The sequence below is a fragment of the Chiloscyllium plagiosum genome, unplaced genomic scaffold (genome assembly GCF_037043375.1).
Source record: "Chiloscyllium plagiosum isolate Xiang-an unplaced genomic scaffold, Cpla_swu_hap1 HiC_scaffold_10, whole genome shotgun sequence".
Lineage (NCBI taxonomy): Eukaryota > Metazoa > Chordata > Chondrichthyes > Orectolobiformes > Hemiscylliidae > Chiloscyllium > Chiloscyllium plagiosum.
This window is the reverse complement of record NW_028270148.1, coordinates 34,861,074-34,876,298: the sequence shown is the minus strand read 5'-3', so window position 1 is coordinate 34,876,298 and position 15,225 is coordinate 34,861,074. Positions and strand designations below refer to the sequence as shown.

Below are 15,225 nucleotides of genomic sequence, written 5' to 3'. Positions count from 1 at the left end.
CCCTGAAAGACTTCCAGGTATTTAATTAGGACTTCAATGAGGCAGCAATTTTCTAATCCAAAAACATTGAGTTAATCTTGGTAAATCTCTCTCAACCAATTTTGTCCCATCAAGGTTGGGCCTGCGACTTTTACTACAATCACTGGTAACTGAACCAGCTGCTTCTCATAAGAGACTGGAACTGAAGTTGTACCCTTAATCTGGAAAGGTTCCCCGGTACAGATTCTCAGTGTAGCTGAGGTCTTACACAAAATTAAGATTGGAGACCATAGTGAGTTTTATAGAAGAATGATTAGATTACTTCCAGTGTGGAAACAGGCCCTTCGGCCCAACAAGTCCACACCGCCCCGCCGAAGCGCAACTCACCCATGCCCCTACATGTACCCCTTACCTAACACTACAGGCAATTTAGCATGGCCAATTCACCTGACTTGCACATCTTTGGACTGTGGGAGGAAACCGGAGCACCCGGAGAAAACCCACGCAGACACGGGGAGAACGTGCAAACTCCACACAGTCAGTCGCCTGAGGCGGGAATTGAACCCGGGTCTCTGGCGCTGTGAGGCAGCAGTGCTAACCACTGTGCCACCGTGCCGCCCACTAATGGTACTGCGATCATTGAAACCAGCATGGCCGTTTCAATCTCCATTAGAACCAGATATTTATTTTAATTTGGATGTTGCTAAGCAACTTAACTGTTCAAAACCAGATGTAGGTGGACTTTCCGGAACGTGCAGTCTCCTGAGTACCAGCCCATGAGTTCTCTTACTCAATTCAGGTTTAGTAGGACTCCTTTGCTGTCTTGAGGCCTGGATCGTGAAGAAAACATTAACCATTTGGCAGAGGTTTGGCTTTGTTTGGAGGTTTGCTGTGGGCTTACGTAGAGTCCCTCTGTTCAGGTTATGTCCTGAGTGTGGCTATGCAATTGCCTTCACTCAAATGGTGTTCCTGAAACTCAGTCAGACTAGTGAGGATGACCACTTCTGATGGATTACCCTGCAATTTATATGCTCCACTTGCCATGTTTTCCAATGATAAAGCCAATTGTAGTACCTGTTTGAAGTCCACTTAGACTCCAGCTAGTCAGTGGTTTGCATGGTTACATCATTAATCCCATATACCAACTGGTCTCTCAGCCTACTATTAAGAGTTAAACCAAAAAAAATGCATCTGCTAGTTGTTTTAACCTGGTCAAAAATCCAGATACAGATTCCACTGATTCTCAAATTGTTGAGTAAAAATGATAGCATCTCAGAATTAGAGAAGTCTTGGGGTCGTAATATTCCTTAACTAAATCCATCAACTCGAAAGGTTTTAGTATCCAATATTTCAGGGAAAGTAAGGTTCCTAATAACCGATAAAACTGCGGGTCCACAAGCTGTCAGGAGAATTATTCATTGCTTTTCATCTGCCCAATGTCATTTGCCCAGAAAAAAATAATGCATTCTTTCCACATACTGAACCCAGTCTTTGATGGCAGGGTCGAATGAGTCAAGCTTCCCAAATAACAGCATGATGCTAGAAATGGCCCAACTCAAAAGACGATTGTTGTGAGCAGGTTTTTTCAGGAATGTGCTTTACCCTTCTTGCTACTGAAATAATTCCACAGAGGTCAGATCAACAGCCCCAATCAGGGATTTTATATTCTATAAGGTCCACCTGGCTGATCTTGTTACAATCATGCAGATAAGTCTTCGTTGAGTTAGAGGACTACCTTGGAATCTTTTCGGGGTAGACTTTCCCAGCCTTGATTCAACTAACAATAGTTGACCTGTATCCTGAGGTTCCTAAGATTATTTCATAAAATAGTCTACCACAACTATATAATTTCGCTTTACTGCAGTAACTGCCTCCCTATCTAAGAATGTGACACCACTTTTACTTTTTCACCCTCCCCTGTCCTGCCAGAGCATCCTACACCCTAGACTGTTAAGTTGTCAGTTGTTCTTCCCATTGAGGATTTAAAATCTGGATTTAGGCTGTTGTCAAGAGCAGCCATTTAATGCATGCTTTTACTAACTACAAAGTGACTTCTAAATGCAAGTAACACAAAGTAACATAATAAAATGGCTTCAGGCTGCAAATTAACACTATGTTTAAAATGGCTTCTCACCCAGCTAAAAGCTGCATTCTTGCTTTGTTGAGCTAGCTGACTTAAAAGATAAAGCAGACAATGGAGGCTTCATAATATGAATCATAAGACATTAACTGACTATCCTGACTAACCTTGAACCACGAGTATGAGACGATAATGTGCCTAAGACAATACTGTTTCCCAGGAAATATCATTGGATTAACCTGCTGTCCATTATGTAACCTTATTACATTTCATTGGTTTTCCTTTGTAATTAAGGTTGTACTGTCTCTTAAAAAAATAGAAAAATTGCTTATTGTTCAAATTCAATTGCGCAATTTCTCCAAGAAACACAGAAGTGTTTAACCTCTGTGTTGCTGGACAAATCTGTGCCCGGCCAATACGATTAAACTGTGAAACCTTGCTGAAGCAGACTGTACTCCTAATGATTCTTTTGACCGATTGTGGAACCAAGAGGGCCCACCCAGGGTATCGATCTTCATATGGTGCAGTGACTCAGATTCAGTCCAGACAGATTGTGGACAGCGGTCTAAGAGCCTTGAGCCCTCCACTATTGAGTGTTGAGGAATCGGCCAGCCAGACGTGACTTTTTCATATCCATTTGGTTTTCCTCTCATTCAAGTAGTGGTTGACCTGACCCCTCGCTTTCTATTGTCCTAGTCCAGCCTGAAAAGGATCGGTCTTGGCAAGGATAGAATCAGGGGGACCCTATAAATAAAAAGGGGAAAGAAGTGAGAGAAAAGAAGGTCGAGGACCTTTTTGGGAGTCGAGGATTCCACTAAAAAGTGAACAGAAAAAAAGTCGAAGGCTTTTGTGGGGGTCGAAGACTCCACCTTAGATCGGGGATCTGAGGACAGAGTTGAAAGACGGATCCGAATAGGGTGATTCGGTCGCATTGGCATTATTTTAATTGGCACTTAAATTGTTCGGAGATATAAGGAAATATTGCAATACATTATAACAGGATTATCGAGGGTTAAAGAAAGTTGAAAAGGATCTGTGGAAGTTGGTAGATTGTGTGTTGACGGGCTGTTAAATAGTAAAAGTTTTGAGTCGGGACTATAAAAGGAAATTTGTTTAAGATGAGTAATACTATATGTGTGAGAAATTTCTGGTGAAATCTGACAGTCTGTGGAAGCTTTTAGTGCCTTAAAAAAAGACATTAGGTGATAAACAGTGGCCACTATCTGGCCTTAAAAGTACTCAATTGGTTAAATCAGCCCAGCAATTGATTTGGCAATTAATTAGACTATGGCAGCAATTCAGTGACAAAAGCCACAAAGAATCAGTTTTGAGCTCATGGCAGGAGACGGTCACTAAATTGAGAATTGAATTTACTAATAATGGTACCATGAAATCTACTGAGGTCCTCAAAAATGAATATACTCGTTAAACAACAACAGAAACAAAACAAAATGTCACAGGTGACTGGCAGTCAAACATTCGATGGTTGGTTACTCATTAGTTTTGTTGTTCGTTGTACCTGTCATATCTGTTCAGCTTGTCTTGTCTTGCTTTGCTGCTTTGTTTTGTTGTTCTGTTCATTTTGGTGTTTGGTCTTTGGTTATGAAATATGGAGGGTGGTTGCTGCTTTTGTTGTGTTAGAAAAAGGAAAGTTGGCCGGGGACAAAAATGCTGTTAGAAATGCTGATACAATTCTTGCTACTCAGCCACAAGATAGTAGTGAGTACTCAACAGGGTCCTAGTGTCTGGTCAGAAAGTTCTGCTGAAAGCATCTTAAGATTTACGAAATTAATAATGGTAAATTTGCTTGTCCCAGGGTTATGACAGGTAAAACCCCATTTGATAAGCCCCGGACCCATGCTGAGGTCCGTCTCATACTTTAAGATGCCCCCGATCCATTTGAGTGCCCAACATTAGTTTTAATTGGCTAGTACAAATCTGCTGTAATTATAGTTGCTTGCTTCAAGATGTCCAGACTTTAATGAATTTGGCATACAGGACACATTGGGCAACTATTAAAGACTCCGTTGTATTTCCCCTGGGTTGTTGGCGAATGCAGAGGCACGATAAACTAGCCTTGAAAATATTGTTAAAATCACAAATGGAATGGCTGAGAGGTATTTGGATTTTGCACGCTTGATTAAGCACTTATGAGACTAAACTAACTAACAATGACTGTTCTGGAATGTGAGAGCCTCATTATCCTTACAAGAAAGGAATAAACAAAAGCTAAAAACTGAGATATGAAGAAGGATGGAAAATGTTTGTGTACGTGTGTATGTGCGTGAGACATAGACAGAGAGAGAGAGAGAGAGAGAGAGAGAGACAGAGAGAGAGAGACAGAGAGAGACAGAGAGAGAGAGAGAGAGACACACACACACAGAGACAGAGAGACACACACACACAGAGACAGAGAGAGAGACACACACAGAGACAGAGAGACACACACACAGAGACAGAGAGAGAGACAGAGAGACACACACACAGAGAGAGAGAGACACACACAGAGACAGAGAGAGAGAGACAGAGAGACACACACAGAGACAGAGAGAGAGACAGAGAGACACACACAGAGACAGAGAGAGAGACACACACACAGAGACAGAGAGAGAGAGACAGAGAGAGAGAGACAGAGAGAGACAGAGAGACACACACACACACACAGAGACAGAGAGAGAGAGACAGAGAGAGAGACAGAGAGAGAGCGCCCTAGATCTTGTAGAAAGTTTAATTCTTTGTGATTTGGTTTGAATGCACATTTGTTTGTTGGTGACCGAATGTTTGTATCTTGTTCCCTGGAGCTCAAGATTCAGGACTGTTTTGAATCTAATTTGCATTTTGGAAATTTAACATGACTGTCTTTAAGGTTAAGGATCCTTCAGTGATTATGAAATGAAATATTAACTCTTGTTCTTCTTACAGGCCATGACTGCCTGACTGTCAGTTTCTAACTAATCTCTTTTATCCTGATATGAAAGCCAACCTTATTCAATTTCAAATCAGTTTAATATGGAGGAAGACAATATTATAACCTTTTTTTGTTTCAGACTCGTTTTGTTTCCACTTAATTTTAAGACTGCTCTGTTTCATTGGTGATTATGATGTGCCAATCATAGCTTTATTAGTCCCCTCCCTCAATGACGATTGATGTTTCAATTCAAAATTAGGTTGTGATAAATCATATAACAAAATTAATATCCTATGGTTAATATCTGTGCCTTTGGATTTGTGCATTAGAAGTTTGTTATCATCTGATTAGATAAGACTTTTTAAAGGACTCTGGATTAGTGGTGCTGGAAGAGCACAGCAGTTCAGGCAGCATCCGAGGAGCAGTAAAAATCGACGTTTCAGGCAAAAGCCCTCAAGACCTTTTAAAGAACTGCAGCTATTTCAGAATCTACAGTATTGTAAATGAGCAATGACTGGTCAGGACCACTTAATTTAAATCCAAGATTTAAATTAAGTGGTCTAGAACTGGGTAATTACAGTGGATTCCAAAGTTGGAAACTGTATACATTTTATATTTTAAATATTGTTGATTACTGAATAAATGAATTTCTAATTTAAATTGATGACTTTTAAAATGTCTTAGTCACTTGTTCAGTTTCCACCTCTGAATTACAGGTAATGATTATTCCATTTATTATTTTTAATAGTCAATTATATTAGCCCGAATCACGAAATCAAAACTAATTGGCAGAATAGTTTGGCTTTATTCATTTACACGTTGTCAGTGACCTGTCTCATTGCCTCATGATTAATTTGAAGCATGGCTGCTAAACACATTGTTAACTAAAGAATGGAAAGCTATCTTACTGGCCAGTTGAAGAAATTATGCATGTGATTGGGGATTCGAGGCACGTATAGCAGATGAAACTCCCAAAAGCTGGCAGGTGACTGTGAATGGGTATATGAAAAAAATAAAAAGGGACATAAGAGAATGTGTAAGGCCACTAATTGGGAGATGCCGTGTTGGACTGGGGTGTACAAAGTTAAAAATCACACAACACCAGGTTATAGTCCAACAGGTTTAATTGGAAGCACACTAGCTTTCGGAGCAACGCTCCTTCATCAGGTGATAGTCACCACTATCACCTGATGAAGGAGCGTCGCTCCGAAAGGTAGTGTGCTTCCAATTAAACCTGTTGGACTATAGCCTGGTGTTGTGTGATTTTTAACTAAGGCCACTAAGATTAAGGAATATACAAACAGGATTAAAGCAACAATACTGTAAAATAGAGAATTTAGATTCTACTAGGAATCCCGAGCCTATGTCTGGCATACCAACTTTTTTTGAGGATCGGAATTTTGTTCCTGTATACCCACTGAGCCCCTAACCTTAATTTAAACCACCCACTTATTACAAACCTTTCCTTTTGAAAATGAAGTACCCAGTCTTCATAGCCAATATCATGGGAATGAGTGGCCGGCGCCATCCTAAACCGGGTCCCATCCTAGGAACTAGAGTTACATTAATGAAGCATGACCCTGACCGCAAGACCAAACCAGCCCAATTTGCTCAATATGTCCAAGAGTGATACGAATGCAAATGCAGCGAAATTCTGGGAGTAGCCTGAATATGAATGGCTTGTTTTACAAGACTGAAATATGTGCCTACCTGTCTGATGGAAGTGATGTATAATTGAACAGTAATCAAGAAATTCAATTACCTTTGTTTTACCCTATGCTTTTGCAATGTTTTCTGCCTGGAGTCACTGACATGATCCAGACCAACAGTACGAACCAGTCCAGGAATTTCCAGTCGCAAATGAGGTGAGCAGTGGTTTTCGATTGGGATGGCCAGAAGCGGACTGAACCACAATGCAAGTTACAGGTAAAACCAATTATATCCAGTGCCCCGCGATCCCAAATGCCATATGCCAGCTCTGATGGTGGGTATCCTGGTTCCAATCAACCCTGAGGGCAGGACCTACCTCAAGTGCCCACCTGACGACCACTGCTGGGCAACCTTTTCCCGAGGGGACCCTGAAAATGGGGACAGGCAGGCCATAGCATTTCACCTTTGAGACTGGAAACAAGACAACAAATTCCCCAGGGACAAATGGCTGGCCCTTGTTTTAACTTTTCAAATGTGGCTATAAGACCATAAGACCATAAGACATAGGAGTGGAAGTAAGGCCATTCAGCCCATCGAGTCCACTCCGCCATTCAATCATGGCTGATGCGCATTTCAGCTCCACTTACCAGCGTTCTCCCCATAGCCCTTAATTCCTCTAGACAACAAGAATCTATCAATCTCGGCCTTGAAGACATTTAGCGTCCCGGCTACCACTGCACTCCGTGGCAATGAATTCCACAGGCCCACCACTCTCTGGCTGAAGAAATGTCTCCGCATTTCTGTTCTGAAATGACCCCCTCTAATTCTAAGGCTGTGTCCACAGGTCCTAGTCTCCTCGTCTAACGGAAACAATTTCCTAGCATCCACCTTTTCCAAGCCATGTATTATTTTGTACGTCTCTATTAAGTCTCCCCTTAATCTTCTAAACTCCAACGAATACAATCCCAGTATCCTCAGCCGTTCCTCATATGTTAGACCTGTCATTCCAGGGATCATCCGTGTGAATCTCCGCTGGACACGTTCCAGTGCCAGTATGTCCTTCCTGAGGTATGGGAACCAAAACTGGACACAGTACTCCAAATGGGGCCTAACCAGAGCTTTATAAAGTCTTAGTAGTACATCTCTGCTTTTATATTCCAACCCTCTTGAGATAAATGACAACATTGCATTCGCTTTCTTAATCACGGACTCAACCTGCATGTTTACCTTTAGAGAATCCTCGACTAGCACTCCCAGATCCCTTTGTGCTTTGACTTTATTAATTTTCTCACCATTTAGAAAGTAGTCCATGCTTTTATTCTTTTTGCCAAAGTGCAAGACCTCGCACTTGCTCACGTTAAATTCCATCAGCCATTTCCTGGACCACTCTCCCAATCTGTCTAGATCCTTCTGTAGCCTCCCCACTTCCTCAGTACTACCTGCCTGTCCACCTAACTTCGTATCATCGGCAAACTTCGCTAGAATGCCCCCGGTTCCCTCATCCAAATCATTAATATATAATGCGAACAGCTGTGGCCCCAGCACCGAACCCTGCGGGACACCGCTCGTCACCGGCTGCCATTCTGAAAAAGAACCTTTTATCCCAACTCTCTGCCTTCTGTTAGACAGCCAATCCTCAATCCATCCCAGCAGCTCACCTCGAACACCATGGGCCCTCACCTTGCTCAGCAGCCTCCCGTGTGGCACCTTATCAAAGGCCTTTTGAAAGTCTAGATAGACCACATCCAGTGGGTTTCCCTGGTCTAACCTACTTGTTACCTCTTCAAAAAATTCCAACAGGTTTGTCAGGCATGACCTCCCTTTACTAAATCCATGTTGACTTGTTCTAATCAGACTCTGCTCTTCCAAGAATTTAGAAACCTCATCCTTAATGATGGATTCTAGAATTTTACCAACAACCGAGGTTAAGCTGATTGGCCTATAATTTTCCATCTTTTGTCTTGATCCTTTCTTGAACAAGGGGGTTACAACAGCCATCTTCCAATCATCCTGGACCTTTCCTGACTCCAGTGACTCTTGAAAGATCTCAACCAATGCCTCTGCTATTTCCTCAGCCACCTCTCTCAGAACTCTAGGGTGTATCCCATCGGGGCCAGGAGATTTATCAATTTTAAGACTTTTTAACTTTTCTAGCACTATCTCTTTCGTAATGGCAACCATACTCAACTCAGCCCCGTGACACCCTTTAATTTTTGGGATATTACTCATGTCTTCCACTGTGAAAACTGACGCAAAGTACTTGTTAAGTTCTCCTGCTATTTCCTTATCTCCCATCACTAGGCTTCCTGCATCAGTTTGAAGTGGCCCAATGTCTACTTTTGCCTGTCGTTTGTTTCTTATGTACTGAAAGAAACTTTTACTATTATTTCTAATATTACTGGCTAGCCTACCTTCATATTTGATCCTCTCATTTCTAATTACACTCTTTGTTATCCTCTGTTTGCTTTTGTATCCTTCCCAATCTTCTGATTTCCCACTGTTCTTAGCCACTTTATAGGATCTCTCTTTTTCTTTAATACTTTTCCTGACTTCCTTTGTCAGCCAAGGTTGTCTAATCCCTCCCCGGTTAATCTTTCTTTTCTTGGGAATGAACCTCTGTACAATGTCCTCAATTATACCTACAAACTCCTGCCATTTTTGCTCTACTGTCTTCCCGGTTAGCCTCTGCTTCCAGTCTATTTTAGTCAGTTCCTCTCTCATGCCCTCATAATTACCTTTATTCAACTGTAACACCATTACATCAGATTTTGCCTTCTCCCTTTCAAACTCCAGACTGAACTCTACCATATTATGGTCGCTACTTCCTAAGGGTTCCCTTACTTTAAGATCTTTTATAGAGTCTGGTTCATTGCAAAGCACTAGGTCCAGAATAGCCTGCTCTCTTGTGGGCTCCATGACAAGCTGTTCCAAAAAGCCATCCTGTAAGCATTCCATGAATTCCCTTTCTTTAGATCCACTAGCAACATTATTTACCCAGTCCACCTGCATATTGAAGTCTCCCATGATCAATGTAACCTTGCCTTTCTGACATGCCTTCTCTATTTCCTGGTACATGTTGCGTCCCTGGTCCTGACCACTGTTAGGAGGTCTATACACAACTCCAATTATTTTTTTTTGCCTTTGTGGTTCCTCAATTCCACCCACACAGACTCCACATCATCCGACGCTATGTCATTCAATACCATAGATTTAATTTTGTTCTTAACTAACAAGGCAACCCCACCCCCTCTGCCCACCTCTCTGTCTTTTCGATAAGTTGAAAAACCATGGAGGTTTAACTGCCAGTCCTGACCCCCCTGTAACCAAGTCTCTGTGATGCCTACTACATCATAATCATTCACTATTATCTGTGCCATTAGTTCATCAGCTTGTTATGAATGCTACGAGCATTCAGGTAAAGTGCCTTAATGCTAACTTCCTTATCATTAGAGATGTTGGAAGTCATATGTCCTAAGTTATCCTTGCTTTTTACTGTATTCTCAGTCTGCCTCAATTTTAAATCTGCCTGGAAACATGCTATCCTGCTGCTTATCTTGCCATTTACCTCCATACTCCCTGTCGCTTTCACTTTCCCTTCCCCCCAACTCAGAAGTTTAAAGTCCTACTGACCACCCTATTTATCCTCTTCGCTAGAACATTGGTACCTGATCGGTTCAGGTGGAGACCGTCCCAACGGTACAGATCCCCCCTGTTCCAAAACTGATGCCAATGCCCCATGAAGTGGAATCCCTCTGGGGAGTGTTGTGTCTTTAATGTTACCTTGGAACTGACATGGGGAATCAACATGGTTTCATCCTAACAAAAGGAAAATCTACTAATATACACGGACTCTTCATTCTGCTTTTAGTATGATCCATGATTTCGGACCCTATGGGAACATTGAAGATTTTTAACCCCCAAGGAGCAGTGGTATAATAATGCTGTTTTGTCCAATCAATCTGGCAATTATCAAGATATTTGGCTCACGCCAAGGAAACTGATACTGTTTCTAAAGTAGTGGGCAAGTAGATGCAGCTGCCAAGCAGGCAGCCTCACACACCAAATTTCTGGTCCCCAGCAAACTCAGTTAGACACAGTATAAGGACGGATATGCCAGATCTGGATAAGGTACAGAAATCACTGGGGATGCCCCTGTGGAAGAGCACAAACTATGGCCTCAAATACTCCATCGATACTCAAACCAAAATGTGGATGACCCCTACTGGACAAGTTTGTGTTCCTTCTTTGCTACTGCCTATTTTAAATTGATTATGTGTATTTTGTGTACATTTGGGCAAGGGGGAAATGGTTTATACTTTATTACAGTGGACACTCCGCAGCTGCCAACCTCGTTGGGAAGGGCCCTTCCAGGTCTTCCTCACCACCCCAACTGCTGCTAAGGTCACCGAGCCTTCTGTCTGGGTTCTTGCAAGGGGGGGAAGACGAAGTCGAAGACGAAGATCGAACTTGCCCTACTGTGTGGACTTGCCATTGCCAGCATTGGTGCACAAGAAGGGACAGTTTACCTGTGCGATCCTGAGCAACCAGAGACTGTGTACCTACTATACCGAAAAAAATATCCTTGTGTGGCGAGAGACTGAACCTTACCAAGAATGACTATTGCAGTGGTCAACTGCATCGAAAAGATTGAACAGTTCATTTACAGAAAAAGTCTAAATGGTCTTTACCTTGTAACAGTGTTGTGTGCCAGTTTGATTCCGGTTGTGCTATGGGCAACCCTGCTAAGCCTTACCCCCATCTAAATAGGTCATACTGCAAAAGAGAAAAGATATCTTTCACTAACAATTTGTTTCTCCAAAGTCACATTTGAATATTTGGCAGTGATGAAGTGCTCTGTTACACCCTAACTTCAGCAAAAGACTCTGACCCATTTTCCCCTCCCGAATCCTAATGAAGGAGTATCGAATGCTACTAAAGTGTTTACTGGACATAACATTTCTTTTGATTATTACTTATCCCCACCTGCTAGCTGCTTATGAACTTCCTCCAATAAATCCAGGGTAGCCTATCCAAATTGTTACAATGGTAAAGGATGGGGTGTACTTACGTTAATGTGACCAAGATTATTCCCTGCGCATTGATTAAATGTGCCAGTCACCACTGCTCCCCTGTGAAACCTCGCATCTCATGCATACGTCTTGGAGAAGAGTGTGTCTCTGTTCCATCGACTATCCATATGTTCCAGGAAGTCACCAAGACAGGCCTGCTTCTTATTGGGAAGCTCCCTCCATTATCTATACTAAACCTGGTTACTTTTTCTTTCAACCAAGGCAAAGCAACCAATTTCCTTGTCCTTAACGAAATAGGCTGTAACTGTAGGAACACTTTTTCCGACCACAGTTCCCTGTTCAGTTACCTGGCAATAGGTTTGAGATTTCCCTGTCAAAATGTTCAGTCTCACCCGAGTTCTGCGCAAATTGGAAAAATCTGAAGGCTTTGAGCACCACTAAGGCTCACTCCCTAGGGTATGCATTTCTTAGTATTTTCTCTGTAGGAGGATCTGCATGAAGTAGTAGCCATCAAAACCAAAATTATCTCATTTGCGGTGTCACTTTCTTGGGTAATGAGACGACTACTGCCTTAACAGGAGTTAAGGGCATGCTTTCAGAATTATGCCTTTTTTCCCAACAAACTGGTATGCCCTCGACTACATACTTGCCAAAGAAGGTGGAGTTTGCGCCATAGTCAAGGCAAATGCATTGTGGGGGTCATTGACCTCATCAAAAATATTACCAGGCATATAGATAACATCCACACCTTTGTCAGCCAAATGACTGAAGGTGCAGGTTGGGGAGACTGGGCTTTGGCTCATGGTACAACTGGCTGATCAATATGGCTTTGTATGCTGCTATTGTTTTAGTTGGTCTTTTTGTTGGTATTGCTATTGTTAAGTGTATTATTGCTAAAATATTAGCGTCCATTGACAGCATCGGTTCTACCCAGAAAATGCTTCTTCTCCATTCAGATGAAGATGAGGAGACGCCATTGCCAACCCCTACTTCCTGCTCGGAGGAGGAGGAAGTATGGCAATCTTTGGCTTCCATTCAGTTGGACTAATCTAACCCATGCCCTCACATCTATGGTGTGGTCATGGAATGACTAAAGAGGGGAGATGAGTATGTAAAATCTGGATTTAGGTTGTCGTCAGGAGCAACCATTTAATGCATGCTTTTACTAATTACAAAATGGCTTCTAAATGCAAGTAACACAAAATAACATAATAAAATGGCTTTGGGCTGCAAATTAATACACTGTTTAAAATGGCTTCTCACCCAGCTTAAAGCTGCATTCCTGCTTTGCTGAGCTAGCTGAATTAAAATATAAAGCAGACAATGGAGACTTCATTATATGAATCATAAGACATTTACTGACCACCCTGACTAACCTTGAACCACGAGTACAAGACAATAATGTGTGTAAGACAATACTGTTTCCTAGGAAATATCATTGGATTAACTGCAGTCCATTATGTCACCTTATTACATTTCATTGGTTTTCCTTTGTAATTAAGGTTGTACTGTCCCTTAAAAAAAACATAAAAATTGCTTATTGTTCAAATTCATTGCACAATTTCTCCAAAGAACACAGAAGCTTTTAACCTCTGTTGCTGGACAAATCTGCGCCCGGCTGATACGATTAAACTGTGAAACCTTGCTGAAGCAGACCGTACTCTTAGTGATTCTTTTGACCGATCATGGAACCAAGGCCCCTCCCAGGGGTCTAGATCTTCACCACAACCATGTCTCTATGATGTCAACAATATCATTGCTCCATGTGACAATCCATGCCCATTACTCATCTGTCTTATCTCTAATACTCTGGCATTAAAATAGAGGTAATCCAGCCTCACCTTATTCCCTTGAGAGACCACATGGCTCCCCCTTGGTTTATTTTCTAAGTTATGCTGACAGAAAAAAAGTCTCAAGGATGATATTGGAATCCATATCAAGAAGAGGTCTTTCCAAACTAAAAAGATGTAGTGACTTTCTCAGATGTCTTGACCTATTATAATCCAACATTCCTGCAGATGCCTTAGCTGTAAATATTGGAGCAGTTACTTTCAAAAGAGCTGAAAGGATACAGAAAAACATATCTGATATAGAAACATGATATGCAATTACTGAAAAGGAAGCACTCTCAATTACATGGGCATGTGAGAAATTTTCTTAGAGATCAATCATAAACTGTTGGCCTCACTATTAGATGAAAAAGGCTTAGCAAAATTGCCTCCATAGACACAATTATGTATACTTTGGCTCATCAGATTTGCATATGTACAAGAAAAATTGCAGTAGATGTCCTGTCCAATGTGATTCTTGAAAGCCATACATTAGCAGATAAGGCATAGGCTGACTAACTCAATCTTTGCACTCAAACAACAAGAATGCTGTGGCTAACAATATAATCAAAAAACTTAATTTCAGCCAAGAGGAACAAAAAACTCTGAAAGTCTTACTATACCTTGATACTGTCTAGGGGCAAGTAAGAAAAGAAACCTTGTGGTTCAATTATGAATACATTTTTCAAACACAGGCAACACTTCACTACTGTCAACAACCTCTTGGATTTTCAAAGACAGACCTGTTATCCTCCCTCATTGCAAACTGATGCCCTTGACAAGATACATCAGCAACACCTGTGCATTACCAAATGTAGAACTAGGGCTTAAGCTCCAAGATGTCCAGAAATCATCAAGCACATTAGACGATCTCACAACTGATTATCAGGAATATGTCACAAGTTGACATGAAAGAAGAGCACCATAGATTCCTACCACATTTTCTGCCAGAACATGTAGACTCTGGCCTATTTATTGTTGTAGGTTGCTTGCATATAATATTGGATCAACTATTTATTTTGATGGATAAAGGTAAAGAAATTATAATTCAAGGTAGCAGATGTAATTGTCAAAATTCTACATTAAATATTTGCCATTTATGAAATCCCAAACGTAGACATATTTGATATTAGACTGCAGTTTGCCAATGACAAACAAAATCTTTGTGACCATTTCAGGTTTCCAACACATCAACAATTCACCATGATAACCTCAGTCACAATAGGCCAAATGCAGGATACAAACAGTTATAAAGCGCACAGGTTTTCTTCTCAGCTCTAAAAAAAAACTGCTACGCCTCTGCCTTCCATTCTGAGTTTTCACCATTGGAGCTCTTCATGCGGAAAAAACTCACTGTCCTTCTCAACAATCAACTCCAAAAATGAGTCCCACAGATTTTAAAAAGCACTGGTCAGAAATAATAGACATTTTGTCAACATAAGCAGTAAACATAGTCTGTTTTACGAAAATGCCTTGACAACTCTAGAAAAAGGAGAAAGTGAGGACTGCAGATGCTGGAGATCAGAGTTGAGTGTTGAGTCTCCTGTTCCTTGGATGCTACCCGACCTGCTATGCTTTTCCAGCACCATACTCTCAACTCTAGAACAAGGTCAGTGCAAATCAAGGATCTCAACAGAAATGTTGTGGTCATGTGGCACATACTAAATCAGCAACAGTCATACGGAATGAACACATCAAAAAGGAAAGTTGCAGCAGAATTGCAAACATTTTATCTTGGTAAAGAACCAT

The 15,225-nt window shown here is 41.4% G+C and overlaps 1 protein-coding gene and 1 long non-coding RNA gene across 2 annotated transcripts in view; one reads left to right on the top strand and one right to left on the bottom strand.

The window, feature by feature from the left end:
• The window catches only part of LOC122552731 (amino acid transporter heavy chain SLC3A2-like), a 190,683-nt gene that overhangs the window by 90,872 nt on the left and 84,586 nt on the right, over window positions 1–15,225 (bottom strand). The window lies entirely within an intron of this gene.
• Window positions 6,765–13,297, top strand: LOC122552732 (uncharacterized). The gene is made up of 2 exons (XR_006312462.2): window positions 6,765–6,893; window positions 10,944–13,297. It is a non-coding gene; the product is annotated as an uncharacterized LOC122552732 (long non-coding RNA).